Source organism: Emydura macquarii, unplaced genomic scaffold, assembly GCF_026122565.2.
Source record: "Emydura macquarii macquarii isolate MOO-44397 ecotype Brisbane River unplaced genomic scaffold, CSIRO-AGI_Emac_v2 contig_587, whole genome shotgun sequence".
NCBI lineage: Eukaryota > Metazoa > Chordata > Testudines > Chelidae > Emydura > Emydura macquarii.
In genome coordinates, this window is record NW_027130724.1 from 2,047,174 (window position 1) to 2,059,358 (window position 12,185).

Consider the following 12,185-nt stretch of genomic DNA (forward strand, 5'->3'; position numbering starts at 1 on the left):
CTTTATTTGAATGTTTATAAATAAACTAGCTAGAAGAAAACCCCTTTCTCAGTTCACATAGCCACTGAACAATAGTGACCTTGTCCCATTACTTCTTATCTTTTGGAATCTCTTCTTTAAATTACTTACAATTCTCCTTGGTGGTTAGTCATTATTATAAACTAGCTTTACAGAGCGTGTTAAAACTTTAACTTTTTCCATTTTACCAGAGAGTAGGAGTCAATGAAATACCCTTCCGTTGATCTCTGGGAATCTATGATGTCTCTAGATGAGTGAATGTGATGGCACTCCAGCACCGCTTTATAAAATCTAGAGATGTGAGGGATTGCAGGGCAGAAGAAATTAAAAGTGCAGAGTTCGGCTCATAATGGGTTTGAGGTCACCCAAGCAAGAAAACCGAGTGCATTTCACAGTGCCTAGTTATTGCAGCAGGGCTCTGCCTCCACTGGCGAGTTTGTTCACCGATGCTCTTAAATGCAAGAGGGCAAGGCGAGGAAGGAGTTGCAGCTTTGAAAAGTGAATAGAAAACAGGCAGCATGGGCTTCCATGTGTATTGAATCTCAATGATTTCCATTTGCTCAATTTACAAAGTGTATTTTCTAACTGCCAATCTGGGCTCTAATACGCAAGTTGGGCTCGTTCCCATTGTGCACTTTGCCACCAGTATTAAAGGTTCTGCAAGATTAGTTAGGACCTTGTGACACTTGTGCAATCGTAAAGTAAGGACTGTCTTGTGGTTAAAGCACTTGCCTGGCACTTAATATCCAAGATCAGCTCCTGGCTCTGTCACCAGCTTCCCGTGTGATCTTGTACAATTCTCTTTGTGTCTCAATTCCCCCCTTTGTAAAATGGAGAGGATTCCTTTCTCTTACCCTGTGTCTAATTTGTCTATTTCCACTGTAAGTTCTTTGGGGGGCAGGAACAGTCTCATTGCGTGGGCTGAGCACAATGAGTCCTTGATATCTGATAGGGCTTCTGAGTGCTGCTGTAATACAAATAATCACTAAAAACACCTATAGTGAACTGTACCCTTCCCCCCCCCCGCCCATTGTTTGGACTCTCTCGTTTATCCTCGCCTTCCCCAGCAATGAATGTACACGGTTAATGCAAACCCCGCAACCTACATCCGCCCTTCCCTTCTCTCCTTTGTCACTTCCCAGTAGTTCTCTAGTCGTTCATGTCTATGTTAACCCTTTGACAGCCGAGCTGAGACGCCTCTCCCCCGTCCCTCCCCATCCAAAACTGAGTTTCTCTCCCATACAGCCTCCTTAAGGCCAGTTCACTTCTGTTTTCTGCAGCTGTGCCCACTTCAGTTCTGCTGCTGTCCTGCTGTTATTTTGCATCCAATGTACTTCCTTCCGAGCCCCTTCAGCCTTCTGTCCATGGCAGATTCACTGCCCACACTGGTTCTAACCATGACAGGTCAGACCGCTGTAATGCAGAGACAGGTGGTATATGATGCTGAGGATCAGTGAGTATTTCCAGGGGTGGAGGGATTCAATCAAAGCAAGAGTTTTGACCCACTCCACTGTGGAAACCTTCACTGGCCTCTTTTGTTAGCACCCACAAAGCCTCCCTAGTCCCCAAGCGGTATTATCCCCCTGGGAACTAGCCAGTTTCCTAGGAGTTAATGTATTTCCAATGCTGCAAACACAGATGCTTAGAAACCACAGGCAGTTACCTGTTTTGGAGCTGCTCATCAACCCAAAAACCCCTGCTGCCAAAGCTCCTGTCTTCACAGTGTCTGCTCTTGGATTGAAAGGAGCATGTAGGAAACAGCAGCCTGGCCTCTTGCGTAGGAAAGCCTTGGGGCTGAGGCTTCACACTGCTCTTTGCTATAACCCGGACAGGGATATAACAAGTCCAAAGATGTGATGCTTCAGTTTCATGCTGTCAGGTGACTAAAATATTGGTTACTTGTATCAGAGTTGTCTCTTGAAGTCCAACCTGAGATCAAGGCCCAGCTGTACAAACCCATAGTGGTGGACAGTCCCTGCCTCAAAAAGTTCACAGACTAAATAGATGAGACAGATATAGGGTTGGAGGGGAAACTGAGGCACAGAAAGGGGAAGTGACTTGCCCAAGGACACAGAAGGTCAGCAGCAGAGATGGGAACAGATTCTAGTTCTCCAGAGTTATCACCACATCCTACCCACTAGACCACACTGTGCCCCTTCTCCAGAAATGACGGTCCTGGAGTCACTTGCTTTTTTTAAGAGTGAAAAGCATAATGCACAAAAATTGAAACCAGATGCGCAAATGCCTTGTGGGATGCCCAGTGTCTTGTTCAGTTCATTTTTGGAAAGCTCTCGGAACATGAGAAATACTAGATGAGAGCTCAGTATTACCGTGGATGGGCCTGGTGGATTTGGAAAGTCCTTGTGGGACAAGTCGTATTTAATACTTAAGGGCTTTCTACATACAGCTTCTCTACTAGGGACAGGGAGTTTGTGGGTGACCCCACCCTATGCTGTGAGGCCTAGGAGTAGGTCCCAAATGGAGTTCCAGGCAGAGATGACGTTGTCGATAGTGAGGGAAGGGGAGGAGGAGGGGACAGAGTGATGGCAGCCACCGTCAGCAGTGTTACTGAGCATGCTCAGTACAAGCCAAGCAGCAAATCTAGGGGGGCATGTGACCCCCGCAGGCCTCTCCCCCACCCTCTGGGCTGCAAAACTCTCTGGAGCTCTGGTACCACTAGCATTTATAATGTGCTGTACAGGGTATGACAAAGGGGAAGCATTAATAGTTCTGTTTTACTGGTGTATCATACACTGAGTTCTGGTTAGGGAAGCTGATGCTATGGGAATGGGCCTGGCTGTAGGTTAGGTGCACAGCTCGTTATATACATTAGTTTCCCTAAGGCTTTCAGTTGCTTTGAACATATTGCATTGCAAACCAGCATTTTCCTCAGTCCAGCATAGGACCAACCTTTGGGTCCCACAAAGATTTCAGGCCCAAATTCCCTAATGTTCTTGGTACGCTTCAGCCATCCATGCTAATCTCAGCCCTTTTCAGTGGAAAAGAGGGATGTTTCTAGCCCTTTTCACTGCAAACTTACGGATCTGTTCAAACCCCTGTGAAATAAAATCTTCCTGTTGATTTCAATGGGAGTTGGGCCAGACTCTGAGCCTTCAAACTTTTAAATGGATCGTTAGAGTCTGAAATGAAAAAATCACCCTGATACACCAACACTCATGTACATACTATTCACAGTCTCATGCTGGGCAAGAGGTGTCCTAACTTTATTAAATGAGGGACCAAAGAATAATTTAGTTGGCTCTTCTCTGAATCCTAAGTCTGGCTGTGGCCCCAGCACTGTGGAAGTGGGAAGGGTGGAAGATGCTGGACTCCATGTATACAACGTGGATTTGTTTATTAAGGTGAACTACTAAGGATTTTTTTAAGTGCCTTTTATGCTCCTTTTCAGTGGCCTAAAAGAACCCCTTTATTCCCCCCAGCGGTGAGAATTATTTTTTCTGCATCATTTTTACCTTAGGAATATCAAACCCTGCCTGCCCTGATTTTTTTTGGAGGACTTGAAAATTGGTGTGGACTCCTTCTCTCAGCTAAAGAGCCAAGTGTGTTTGTGAAAAGATTCAGCAAGAGCTTTTCTCCCTAGTGTTTGTCAGAAATTTGAGTGAAATAGGGGTTAACAAAACCCAAAGAGTATTAAACAGTCTAGCTAAAAATCCTTTCTCCCCACCAATCACTCCAAAAGAAAGGATGGTCCAATGGTTATGACATTAATCTGTGACTTGTGAGATCAGTATTCAATTACCTGTTCTGCCACATACTTGGGTAAGCCACTTAGTTTCTCTGTGCCTTAGTTCCACATCTGTAATGTAGAAATAATAATATTTCTGTCCCCTTGGTTTGAAAAGGAAATTCATTTGTGAAACTAACAGTATGGAAGCTCAGTGGATGAAACTAAACTAGTTTCCAATCTGCTCTTCTAAGGGCTTATCTTCATTGCAGAGTTAATGTCAGTTATAACTTGTGTGTTGCCCCTAACTTGAGTCCTGTCCACGCAGAGAAACCCTTAGCTCAAGCGCAGTAGTGCTTTTCACTTGAGTTGGTTGGCCCAACCAGGCTAAAGCTTAAGTTAGCACAGTTTGTCAAGTGCTAACACAACCACTCTGCTATGTGGATGCAAACTAGCTCCACCAGAGTGCTGCTAGTCCTCCTGTGCCTTCCCACAGTCTCTCCCTGGCCATGTGCCCAGAGGAAATGGATAAGTTCTCTCCCAATTCACTGGGAAAGAATTCACAGAACAGCTCAGCTTACTACAGCACTAAGGGTATGTCTACATTGCAGCTGCACCACTGTAAGCACCACAGTGTAGACACTTGAGACAGTGACAAAAGGCTTTTTTCTGTTGCTGTAGAAAGTCAACTCCTTCGAGAGGAAGTAGTGAGGTCGATGGAAAAAGAAAATTGCCAGTCTAGCTGTGTCTCTAATGGGGGGTTAGGTCAACCTAACTGCAATGCACAGGGCCTGATGCTGTTCACATCTCTGAGTGATGTAACTAGGTCCACCTATGTTTTAGGTATAGGCTAGGCCTAAAACCCATGGGATGCACCCCCAGAAGCCTTAGCACCACATGTGAGCGTACTTAGCATCTGTCAGTGTAAGGCAATGTTTACATTTAAAAACGCTACCATGGCAGATGCAGCACTTCAGTGTAGACACTTTCTACAGTGCCAGGAAGCGTTCTCCCATCGCTGTAAGTAATCCACCTCCATGAGAGGCAGTAGCTAGGTTGCAGAAGAATTTTGTTGACCAAGTGCTGTCTACACCAGACGTTCGGTCGGCTTAACTACGTCTCTCAGGGATGTGTGGAGTGATGTAACTATGTCAATGTAACATTACAGTGTAGAACAGGCCTGAATCACAACAGCTCAAGTATTATTTCACAGTGTGGCTGCTCTCACGCAAGCGAGGCTAACTTGAGAAGAGTAACTTGAGTGTAGATAATGCAAATTAACTGCAGTGAAGACATACCCTAAGAGAGAGGTCCTTTACGCAGTCAGTTTGCTTTTAGCTTTAGTAACATAATTGGGCTTTGGAATTTCTTGTGTTTTCCAAGGGGCTGATTATATGGCCCCAAATCTACAAAGCATTTTAAGTCCCATTGAAATCAGTGGGATTTAAGCACATGGTTAAGTGCTTTGCTGAATTAGGGCCTCAACCCTTTTTCTGTCTGCCAGCAAAGAGGGATTTCAGTAGCTCAATTGCTCAAGTATTTTCCTGGGGTGAGAAAATGTACTACCCCCAGGCAACATCACACACCACCAGTATGGGGTAGGTATCTGCAGTGTGACTTTTTTTTTTTTTTTTTTTTTTTTAAATCTTGTGCTGCTCTGTGCTTTGTTAGTGAATGTTATCTCAGCTATCAGGTCATTCAGTTTAAGCAGGCAAGTTGTTGATTTTGGAGATTGGATAATACTTCCTGACTGGCCAGAGCAAACATTTCATGCTGCAGCCAAAGTTCACGGTAGCAGCTCTGAGTTGTCATCTCTGGTTCCAGTTTGCACTGACGAAAGGAATAAAGGGGAAATGGGATTGGGAGATGAGCCCATGTTGTTGATGTGTCTGTCCAAAGGGCAACACAGAGGCAGCTGAGTATGTGTAAATTCCTTTTTTATGAGAGGCGGCCCTTAGACTCTGACCCACTACAGGATTGTTGTAGAAATCACCCAGGTGCTGCTGAACTATGTATCCACTGAAACAAGTGCGACTTGAACTTTGCGATGAGTTCTCCTTATGGTACAGAAACCCCTGCTCAAACAGCCGCAGTTGCAGCTCGGTAATGCCTTGAGATAACAGTATTTGCTACTTCAGCTCAATTAAATATAGCCTGTTCTTTCACAGAGAAAGGCTGGCAGCTGCCACTATGAGCCCCAGTACTCAAGCTTAGTCATCTACCCTCAATGCTTTCTGCTCACCAGAACCTTGGATCTGGTATGGGAACCACCCACAATCTATGGCAAAATGAATGGGGAACCTGTCACATTGGACTTTTGTCAAGTTTCTCCCATTAGTGATGGATGGACCTTAGCAGAAAAGGTGGGAGGGAGCATGGCCTTGTGGGTGTGAGCCAGTGTTTAAGGGCTGGGATTGTCAAGCGTGCCTAAAGAGTTAGGCACTTAACTCCCATTGAATTCAACTCCCTTAGGCACTTTTGACAATCCCTGCTCTGCCAGATTTCTTATGGCAATGAAAGCAGGTCACTTAGAGGTGCCTTTCCAAAAGGCCTCTTACTTTTAAGTGCAGCTTTATGAAATTTAGGTGGTTCCAGCTGGCCCCTCAAATGAGTGGCCATTTCTGAAAAGCTGGGCTGCAACTCTGTGCCTCAGTTTCCCCATCTCTGAAAGTTTTTCAGGTTCCTTTCAGATCATCTTCATGCCCTGCTGTCTGAAATAGGCTCCAGCTCAAAGGTGAGAGTTCCAGTATTTTGTCTGGATGTGGCATTCACTTACCTCAAGCATGGCCTTTCTCCCAGAATTTCAACACTTCTGTTTTGATTCAATCTGGAAGGGCAGAGACCAAGGACAAATAAATAAATAAAAACCATTGCCAAGCAGGTTGAGTTCTCTGCAAGAGATCAGGATCAGTTCAAGCTTTTGGCAGAAGAGTTTGGGTTTGTTAGTATAACTGGGGGTTCCATGCCCACCTACTCAGACTTTATGCTTATTGTTCCATTAGGGGCACACGCTCTGCTCCCATGTGGAAGATGCCTGGGTTTCACCTCATAACTAGCAGATTTGAATGTCTGCAGGAAGAAATTGACAACTCTGTGGGTGCCTCCCCTCTTTCGGCTGGCCCCACTGCAGGTCTTTTCACAGAAGCTGAAGGAGCCCTGCTTCCAAAATACATCCCAGCCAAGCAGTAGTTCCATTGTGTGGAAGAGAAAGCTGCACAAGTTCACAGAGCCTAAGGATGGGATTTTTAAAAGTATCCAGCAGTGGTCTAATTCTGCTGCCATCAAAGTGAATGGTAAAACTCCCACTGACATCGATGGGGGTGAAGTTAGACTAGCGCCAAGTGCTTTGGAAAACCCTGCTGTAAAGCTTTATGAAAGTGTGCCACTTTCTTTTATGTTCAAGGGCAGCGGGAAGAGGAACCCAGCTGTTCATTTGCAGTGTTAGGAACCAACTAAATGACCACTTGACTTGTGACTATGGTGTACTGAAAACTGTTTAAAATCATAAGTTTCACTTTAAATGTCAGGGGGTTTTCCAGGTCCTGCTTACAGAGAGAGGGCTCTCTAGGGAAGTGATCTGGGCCTAGCAGCAGTCAATCTGCAGATGGCCACATAGAGTAAAGTGAGGTGAGTTGTGCTTTTTTGTGTAGGGAGCAGCCTGCTTTCTCTCTCTCTCTCTCTCTGGTTTTTGGGTTCTTACGTGTTATCATTAGGAATTCTAAGAATTGAAGTAGTGTTGCACTGCAATTTTCCAGCAAGAGAATTTATATTTTAACTAACTTTGTGGTGTGTGTGCAATGAATATAACCATGGGTAGGTGGCCTAACTTGCAAAATTCAGCTGTGCAGAAGTGGAGCTGAATACTCAGGGAAAACAGCATTGAAAGCAAGAGCACCATAAACCAAGTCTCATAGTGAGTTCAGTCTTTGCAGAATGGCTCCCCTCCCCACCATGGCCACCTCTACTCCACCTGCAAAAAAAAGAGGACTGCAAAATACATGCTAGCCCTGTTGCATGAGACTGAGGGCTGAGAATAGGGTTCCCAGCTCTCCAGGATTGCCCTGGAGTCTGCAGGAATTAAAGATTAATGTTTAATTAAAGATTATGTCATGTGATGAAACCTCTAGAAATACATCCAACCAAAATTGGCCACTCTGTTGGGAAGAATGGATGTTTTCTGTTGTCCTTATTCTCGGTTGTTCAGCACCAGTTGCTGTGCTTCTGTCCTCTGCCATCACCTCCCACTGCACCCTTTTCACTCAGTGCAAGATTCCAGTGTTAGCCTATTGTCTTTAGTGTGCACCAGTCTTTTTGCAGCGAGCCTCTCCCTGCCCTTGTGCCACAGTTGGACTCTCCTCTCCTGAAGCATATGGACAATGGGTTTAAGCACCTGGGCCAACGCACATCAGTGGCCTTGTTCCTTCACAGGAGATTTTGTTTTAGCTTTTCCCCCCAGTGGCTATGCAGCTTGTGAATGCTCATTTTGTGCCAGAAACAGGAAGACTATACCAGGGACACAGGAGAAGCTAAGAGGCTCCTGCAGCAGAGAGATAGCCTGGGTGGGAAGAAACAAAGACTGGGATGGCAACAAAGATGAGGGTGACCTTGATATGAGAGACTGATGGACACTGGAGCCGAAGGAAGGGAGTGAGATGAAGCCCTGGCAGCAGAGAGGCGAGACCTTGGAAAGAATAACCAAGACTAAACAGCACTGAGGAGGAGGGACCGTCCCCTAGAAGAGCCAGGCAGCTGTGCAGGCATTGTCTCACACGGGAAGGGGAGAAGCACACACTGAATAAATAAAAAGCAATACATTACGAATGTTTTGCCTTCCCTGATTTGTGAAACATTTGCACTTTTGCTAGAGTCTCCAGTTTTTCTTTTTATAGCTGTTTAGTGAAATTGCTCATTCTTCCTAAATAATCCCCAGGGTTGCAGTATTGACAATTAAACAGCAATTTAGCACGTTTGTTTGGGGAGAAATTGTGCAATAATAGACTCTTTGAGCTTTCCCAGCTGGCAGAGCAATCCCAAGATTCAGGAGACCTCTCTCTACACAAGGCAGGACATACTGAGCCTGATTCACCATTGCCTGTGCCTTGCATTGTCATTCATATGGCTGTAAAGTGTGTTCTGATTAGGTGGCATTTGACTCCCACTTTGCACTAGTATAAATGGCTACAAAATGGGCTGGGCAGGGGGAAATCAGGCCCATTGTTTGAGGCATTTTTTGCACCTCTCCCATTTCTATTCTGTCCCATTTGTGATGCTTGAGCTTTATACCGCCACTAGTTCCAGGCCTCCAAAGGTGGGGGGGTGGGGAGGGCGGCTGTTTCTGTGCCATCAAACTAGAATAACCTTGAGGCTGCTCTAATTTGCACCAACAGCTGAATTAGACCTTCTCCGGCTGTGCAGGTAGCATGTAAAAAAGCTAAGCAGCCATCTATGCCTTATCTTCACCTCAAGTTCACTCTGTGCATTTCTGCTGCACCTGAGAGTCCAGCTCCTATATTTATTATTAATCTTTCATTGTCATAATTGTGTTCAATGGAGAGCTAGGGCCAGATCCTCTTGCCTTTAGACACACAAAGGGAACTGAAATCAGCAGGATCTCATGCTGGAAATTGTTCTGTGGTGGGGGAGTCCCCAGTGGGCATAATCAGCTCTTATTTCACTTCCTCTTCAGCACCCAGCATAACAGGTGGGTTGGGGCACTGTGGAGGTGTGGCCAGAACATGTTGAGCTCTGACTATTCTTGACTGGTGATAGGCCTCTGGGTGACATTTCCAGCTACTGTAAATTAGAGCCGCTCCCAGGCAGCTCTAATCTACACCAGGGCTAGCACAGAAATGATCTAGGATCAGGGAGCTGCAACTTTTCAGCTGCCTTCTGATGAGTGCAGTTCAGCATGCAGGCCCCAGTGTTTGGTTGGATGAGAGCAACCCCAGTCTTCTATCACTTTAAATTGTGACTTTGGTGATACCATCTAATATTTGGAACAGATAGTTCAGCTAGTCTAATGGCTTAAATAGCTGCTCCTGCTCGCAACTCTTCTTATTCCATATCAATTCTAACACTATGTTCTGTAGCCCAGTTAGAGTTCTTGCTATGGCAATTTTAGGAAGATTTTGAAAAAAGGCATATTCGAGCCAAGGTGTTTGTTTTGGCAGCGGCTGTCCTCCCCAACCAACACATTGCCCATTTCTCCCAGTATGCCAGACTTTTGTGATTTACTGAAGTAATGGTTTGACATTAGAATCATTCAGTTCTTTCAGGTAATTTGAATTCTGAACTTCTGTACAGAATGTCTTGTCTTTCCATGTGCCAGAGTTTGCTGGAGGGCTGACTTCCAGCTCTGGTAAATTTCAAGTCTGCACTTCAGAATTAGCGTAACTTATTTTAAAGCCAAATGCTTTCCCAGAACACAGAGTTTCTTTTGCTAATTTTAGGGGCATGTTCAAGTTAGAAAAGAATGATGACCTCTATCTATAGAGTTATTTGCTCCTCCTCCATTTTCAAATCATCTCCCATTTCCACTTCTTAGTGCACACCAATTCCTATCTATTACAGTCTGTAAATCACGTTTCTCTGTATTAGCGTAGTTGTACAAGAATCAGCTCCTTCTGGGCTACTCTTATTAGACAGTGGAAAGGTCTCTTCTAGGTTCATGACAGAATCCCCATTACTGTCACTAGAGCAATTTTAAACTAGACTGAACTAAAACACTACAGGGCACAATCCTGCAATGGGGGGAATGGATGAAAGGTGCTTCAATAGGTTTTCCCCACCTTTAATTTCTGACTTCCTTACAGGAGAGCTGCTCCTGAGTTTTCCATTTACTTTCAAGTGCCCTTTTTAACAGAGCTTTTGGGTTATGTAGGACCCAGGCCAAAGCCCACTGAAATAAATGAAAAGGCTCCCATAGGCTCTGGCTCAGGCACTTACTGTTTCCAGGATCCATTGTACCTGAAGAGGCGTGTTCTCCACTATAAGGGACTCTGATTTTAAAACTCACTCACGGTCCTTCTCTTGTTGGTCTAGTAGTGTGTTGTGCTGGAGGAAAGGGGTCAAGCTTTCTGATGCGCTCACATTGCCTTTGACGACCCCTGGGATATCTGCAGAAATAGTTGTCATTCCCCAATGCAGAATTTTGAAGAGGGCTGGGACAAGAACTTGTAAGGAGTCAGACACCCTCCAAAGAAGATATTGAATTCTTAATGGTAAGACAGTCTCCTTTAAACCACAATGATATTAACATTCAGCACTATACAATGTGTTCCTAGTGGGAAGCAAAAAGTTTGGGTTTGTGGGGGGAGTATGGAAAGACATGACTGATGCTATAGCACAGGTCTGAGCTGCCTAGATCATAGAAACACCAATAATAGCAGCGCATGCCTGAGCCAGGAATTGATGACCAGGAGGGTATGGTAAAGCAAGTGAACCACTGTAGAAAGATCTGAGCTGGGGAGCAAAGCCCAGGGAAGCTAAGGTTTATTTTAAAAAAAACGTTTGAGTTGTAATCAGACACCAACTTCAACTCCTTTTCGTTGTATACTTTCCCACCGTGTCCTAGAGATGCATCAAGGACTGCTTGCTGAAAAGCTAGGAAATGCTGGAATTGGATTTTTGTTGGATATGAATTGCTGGAGTTGCAAATCCCATGAGTCCCCGATTCTTTGAAACTTTCAAACCCTTTGAGTGCTCTAGTGGAGTCAGGCTTTAGCTTGGACCAATCTGTAAGGGAAGATTAAACCAAATACAAACCTCCTTGACAGAAGAATGCTTTCTCTCCAACTCTTGCAAGCACTGTCCTTGATTTGGTTAACTGCATCATCCCAGAGTGGAACAGCTATCTTGGTGGGTCATGTGTGGAGTGGTGGTCTCTGCTGTAGCTAAGTCTCGATCATTTGGTGGCTTTGGAAATTAGGGCCAAGGCCTTTAATTGACAGGAGTGAACTAGGAGACAAAGGTGAGAAATACTGAGCTACTGTGTTTCTTGTGGCCTGTATTACTGAAGAGGCAGCCAGCTATGTTTATCATAAGATGGAGGCATCTATATTGGTTCCACCTTCAGCTCCAATGATTTACAATCATCCATTAATGGATCACTGTGCCTAGATCCTCTTCCTAGTGGACAAGATTAAGTTTCTTAGCCAATTATATGTTGACAGAATGCATTTCTTGACCTTGTCCCTCACGTCTGTCCAGGTTTAATGACTATTTGCACCACTTTGAAAGAGAGATCAGACAGCCTCAGTGGAGCAGATCAGTGTCTCAACTAATTCACGATGTTGGTGAGAAGAAGGAATCACCACCTCAGTCTTGCCTGGGTTAAGTATGAGCTAGGTGTTCCTGATGCAGATGCTGATGTCTTGCAGAATTTGACATATCTAGCAGCACTGACTGCATCTAAAGAAAAGGACTATAGAAGAGATTACCGCATCATGGTGTCTCATGTGGATGTTGAAAAGGTGGAGGGGTG